Genomic DNA, 6,000 nt, shown 5'->3' with positions numbered 1-6,000 from the left:
AAAGGTAACCAAAATCCTACCTTGTAGCTGAACCCTTCTGGCTCAGCTTTCTGTGACATTTACTTCCTAGTTAACAACTTTCTATGTCTTATTGGTGAAGAACATAGTGTTTAAAAACATTAGACCTAGGAAACCCTCTCAGAGATTCAGTTTTCTCTTCTAGAAAATGTGGATTATCTTATCATAAGTTTGCTTTGAAAACTAAAAGAAATAATATACATATAACACCTAATACAATGCCTGGCATAGAACACTCAATAAATGAAAATTAGTAATATTTTTATTATTACCCTTTGCAATGTGTGGTCATTTTCTGAGCTCATATGATGTTCCTTAAATGCATGTGGTTTGACTAAATCACTAATATATTTTAGAAGTGTTAATAAGACTTGTGTTTATTTTCCTTTTTTTGCACTTATGGGAAATTTTATAGTTTGTATAAGTGAAAATATAAAAGTTTAAGGTACTGTCCACTGTTGAACAAGTAAAGAAAGTAAAATTCAAGAAATGTAAAACCTTCCATTATCTTTCTTCTACTACAATCAGAAAAGTTTCCAGTTTTCTTTTAGATAAAGTAACTCTAGGGAGAGAAGATTCAGATCACCTTCAGCTATGCATGCTTTCACTAGATAACTAAATATCACAGTTAAAGGTACTATCTCAAATGAAGTTAGAAACAAATTAGAGGGAAGACATCAGGTTAGCATGTTTTAGAGGTATTAGTAAAACTATAATTTATGGTAACATTAATTACATAATCTGATGATTAATCCTTTAAGGATTATGTAGAGTTTACACCCATGACCAAAAAGATTACTATCACATGTCATGAATCACCACACCATAGATCTATATAACCAATGATTTCTAATGGAGAATTATCTTTCGTAATTTTTTTAAATTTCAGTTAAAAACTGAATTGAGTGGTTAGATGTTCACATTCACTGATAACAGAGTTCCATAACAGGCCCACTGTATCTACGTTGTGAGTTTCTTTTTATTTTATGTAGATACATTTAAGATTGAAATCTTAATACTGTTTAGATGGCTACTAACAACTATTAATTTCCAAAAGCTCTTTAAATTTGTGAATAAGCTTTTAAGAGCAGCATTGTCTGAAGTATGCCACACATTCTTCCTTACCCATATTTAGTTATGAATCAAAGTCATACAGATATCTCATAAGGTTCTGAACACATACTTATAAATATTTTCAAAATAAGTTTCATACCATACTTTTCTAAGTTTGGCTAATAGCACAGCACAGTGAATAAAGAGAAGGTCAATGTGGGTCAAGTAAACTGTCCACTTTACTATTGTTACTTTGAAATGGTGAAGGACAAGTACCTTCATTCTGCTACCATTGGGCCTTGTACAATATTTAATTAACAGTGAGTCTCTGAAGGATTAAGTCTTTATTTGTCCCCTGCATTCCAACCCTCTCCCTGTGACTACTTGGCCCATAACCAGGATGCCATGTGGATAATCACTAGGTATTACCACTTGGAAACAAACACATTAATACATTCATCCAATAACTAGAATTTTAACATTATATTCAAAGTCAGTTTTCAATTTGAATACTGAAAAGAGAATACAAGATAAGTAGCCTGCATTAAAAAAAATAAACAATCATCTTAAGAGATGGTGTTATAAAATTAGTCACCTTTCTATAAAGTTTGAAGGAAAAAAAACGCAAAGTGCTTTTATCTTGCACCTTTTATTACACACTCAGTGAACCATCCTTAATATAAAATTAATGGTTAGATATATAATAAAAATGTCTAGGGGGAAAATCCTTTTTTCATGTGAGATGAGGAATATCAACTCCAGTTAGCCTTAATCAGCAACTTCCCTAGTTTATTTTACAAACAAAAGTAACAAACAAGCTTGATAATTTAACTTTTCTTAGTTGGCAGGTAGGGTTGTAAAATGTCCTTAACTTTTTTATAAAAATCATTTTAAAACCAAAGCACTGATTTTACACACAGTAAAAGCATAGTACAAATATCCAAATTTCAGATCTGACTTTTGCTAGATAGAGCTGAGGAATAAAAAAAACATTTTCCCCTTTCCAGATAATAATTTAACATATAAATAACTGTACTAAGTTCCACTGAATACAAAATGTGAACATTCCTTGTTTTAAAATGACCTTAGAGTTTGACGTTTGAGTCACTGCACTCTATGGTGCGACAGAGCCTGGATTTTGTTTGCTTTCTGTAATTACTTCACAATTTCCCTCCATTTCAAAATTGAGATTCACGATGAACTGGATACCACTGTTTCTGGTTGATTTGTCTGAACAATAGAATCAGCCTGCTGCTTATTCTGCTGGCATTGTCTTTCTGCTTCTTCAGACATCCTGTTTTCTTTTTCCTCCCCCTTCTTCATCTGGTGACACTCATCAATGATGGCATTTTGGTATTTTGGGGTGCTGATGCCAAAAACAGATGCAATCTTCTTTCCAAGGAAGTCGCATACTGAGAGGGATGATGCGGCAGCGCGATGCGTGCAAAAGCATAAACGGGGGCCCCGGGTGAGTTTTTCTGGATCCACAGTCGGCAAACCATCTTTCTTTTCCACGCCATTGACTTCATCTTCGTCAGCGCTGTATTCTTCCATTGTTTCACCACTGACAAAGTGGATGATTCTCCTTGGTACTTTCTTCTTTGTCCTTATGACTCCCAGTTCTACATTTTCAAAGCCTCTTTCCTTATTCATTTGCCGTGATGAGTCCCTGAACAGCTGGGCGGCAGCAGCTCCTGAGACTGTGTCCCCTTCTCGTCCTCCTGAAGAGCTCACTGGCTCTGGGTCCACCATTGTCACAACCACAGGGCTGCTGGCCAGACAGAATACAATGGTTGACAAGCCCACTTCCATATTCCACCTCCGTGCCCAGCTGTGGACAGAGCCTGTGGTCTGGAAGTGGGACTCACCCGTAGCCAAAACCTGTGTTTATAATTCCATGCATCATAGAAAAAAATCAGTATAATCTAATTAAAGATTTTAATGTGTAAAACCCAGTTCTAGAGGAGACCTCCTTGCTAACTTTAGAAAAATGATCTAACATTTGGCTATTGTATCCTCATCAGCTCATCCCTTTAAACACATATTCATACATAGTTGGCTGACATTTTTTCCCATCACTACTTACTAATAGAAAGGTACAGTGCCCTTTGTTGGAGGTGTTTTAAAACCAAGATATCACGGTTCTGCTGATGTGTCTACAGGAAGAGCATGGTGTATGGTTCCACAATCCTGGAACAGGAAATAAGAGGATATTTAAAATAAAGATGAGAAGAATAGGTAGAATCAAATAAACTCTGTCACAAACTTAAAACTTTAGCACAACTGTTTAGTACTGTTCTCTAATACTTTACTGTGTTAATTTGACCATAATCACCTTCTGAGATCAGATCGTTTTGATGTCCTGGTATTTCATTTGTAAACTAACAAGAGAATTGGGTTGTTGACTTCCTGGAATATCACAGCATATTTTCAAGACTCCAAGATCTTTATCTAAACCTCTAACTCATATACTCTTTAGAAGATAAATTCTGTAAGTAGTCACCCACATAGTGAGCATTTACAACATAGATTTGGGATCACACCTACGTCTTCATATCTTTTCCTGGAAGCAAGTAGATGGCATAAAGTTCAGAAGATTCAATAGTCACAATTTAAAGCATTGAAAACATAAGGAGCTGAAGTTCTCAATTTGACCATGTGAAAGGCCAGATTTAGAAATGACTTCATGCTTCTACTATGACTCAGAGCTTTTCATGTGAACAGAATGATTTATCTTTTAATATAGATCAAGAGTTTTCATAGAATAAACATAAAGAGGAATGTCGGACGTCTTTGGCGGAGGGGCACTAATCAACACAGGAAGCATTCTACCCTGTGCACCAATTCGGACAATGATGCACACCAGAATGCCAGAAGCACAAAGGATCAGAAGACCCACTCACCAACCTCACAGATCTTTCCCTCCTCTGTCTTGACACAACCTCCCCAATCGAGGTCATTTCTAGTTTCCCGGCCTGCTATATTTCTTACCCTGGCTCCCGAGCCCAGATCTTCTTGCTTCGGGCAGAGCCAGAGACAGGCTACGGCTGGCCCCTCCTGCAGTGCGTCTACCTAGTCAGCCACGTGTGCGTGACGTCACAGGGCTTTGTGCCTTCACTCCTCGTCAGCGGTTCAGTGAGTTCTGCCCGAAACTTACCCAGGCCCCGGGCTACACCAGAGAAAGTCCTATGCACTCTCTCTTGTAAAAAGCAGAGTTCTGCTTTTTCTCTCATTACTGTTAATGAGGAAGATACATGTCTGTTCAGACACCTGAACAGTCAAGGAAGATAGAGATATATCAGGATTTGAAATGCCCAAGGTATGGCTGAAAAGGAGGTGTCGCTTTACAGACAAGGTCTCCTGAGTTAACGTAGGTCAGAATTAAAGCGTGGATTGGAAAATTCTGTCAATACTTAAGTTTTCAGCACAATACCAATGTAGTGTGAGCAATGCACTCAGGGTTACATAGGAAAATTTGGCACTTTGCAGGTTTGCTCATAACACTTCCTGTTCTGGTCTTGCTTTTTCCTTTCCACATCTGTTTTGTGGTCAGAAAATTCACGGCGACTAACAAGAACTAATCTGAAGAAAATGCCCAGAATTCCCAATTCAAGGCTATCAGCTTCAAGATCAGCAGGTATATATAGGATGTTGGTTGAAGACGTGTTGCCTCGCTTTGCAGAGGGCAGATGAATAATAGATGCATTTTCTTCTATGTTTAGTTGTCTTCTAGATTTAAAGGAATGAGTTTATTACTTAGAAGATGTTAAACCAAGGATTATTATCCATCACACGCTAGCTCTCTGTACCTGGTGCAAAGAGGCTTGGGGTTTCTCTCAACCCTTTGAGGCTCAATGTAGGCACAGCTGTAATTATCATTGCCTAGTTTTGTGGTGCTGAATGCCATTTTCCCCCTCGCAATGTTAAAATTCCAAGTGACAAATACACAGACATTATTTTAGTTCTCCTCTACTATTTCAGTTCAATTACAGCTGACTAAAAAATATCAGAATTTAGAAGTCATCCTATATGTCTTTACTCTTATGGTTACATTAAATCAAAGTTAACTCCTAACAGCTGTCTCTTCTAAATGTTTATAAAATTCATCCTCAGATTGCTCTCACTGCTATATTTATATTTTCACCATATTTTGTTTAAATTACTAATTGAGCATTTCAAATACTTATAGCCATGAAACTGCTGCTCACATTTTAGGAAAAGAATTGCTTGATACATTTGTTCTTTTTCTAGTGCAAAACAATTCATTCTTATCCTATAATACTCTATAATTTATTGTGAATACTCTATTTTTCACTCTTGGAGGCATAATACCTCTAAGATTATTACTTGTTACCATGAATAATGTCAGAATGAGAGCAACTTGAGTATTGTGGTAACAGATAATGTCAGTGCACATATATAGAAGTGGGCAAAAGAAGGTTTAAAGTTGTTAGCATGAAAAGTAATACAATAACTTGTAAATAATAATACAAGAATAAACTCTGTGTTTCATTTACTCACAACTATAAACCTATTTTTTCCCACCCCTGTATTTGAAAAATTTAACTAAGCTTGTCTGGATTATTGCTAAAGCTCCAAAACTTAAGACAATACTAGTTACATAGGTGGCAGTTTGTAAATATTACTTCAGTGAATAAATACAGGCCTGGCTTAGAGTCTTAGGGAATGTAGAGAAAAGAACATGCCATCTTTTTCTTCTAAGGTGTAGAGTCCTGTGGGAAAGATACTGATAAATACATATGAAAATTACCAGGTAGTGCAGTTTGATGCTAAATAGTTGAAACAAGAAATATCTACAACAATTGAGAGTTCTGTGAATTAAGATTATTTGCATAAAAACTAGAAAGTGGAGCTCTTTGAAAAGTGTATATGACTTCAAAAAAAGTTTTGAATTCTTGGTATGAAGAG

At 36.3% G+C, this 6,000-nt stretch overlaps 1 pseudogene; it reads right to left on the bottom strand.

Moving 5' to 3' along the window:
* Window positions 1-2,185: 2,185 nt before the first annotated feature.
* LOC150007127 (protein FAM177A1 pseudogene) lies at window positions 2,186-2,883 on the bottom strand (annotated as a pseudogene).
* Window positions 2,884-6,000: the final 3,117 nt, after the last annotated feature.

The sequence above is a fragment of the Furipterus horrens genome, unplaced genomic scaffold (genome assembly GCF_987537825.1).
Source record: "Furipterus horrens unplaced genomic scaffold, mFurHor1.1.pri manual_scaffold_6, whole genome shotgun sequence".
NCBI lineage: Eukaryota > Metazoa > Chordata > Mammalia > Chiroptera > Furipteridae > Furipterus > Furipterus horrens.
The sequence above is the reverse complement of the archived record's forward strand: the minus strand, read 5'-3'. Positions and strand labels throughout refer to the sequence as shown.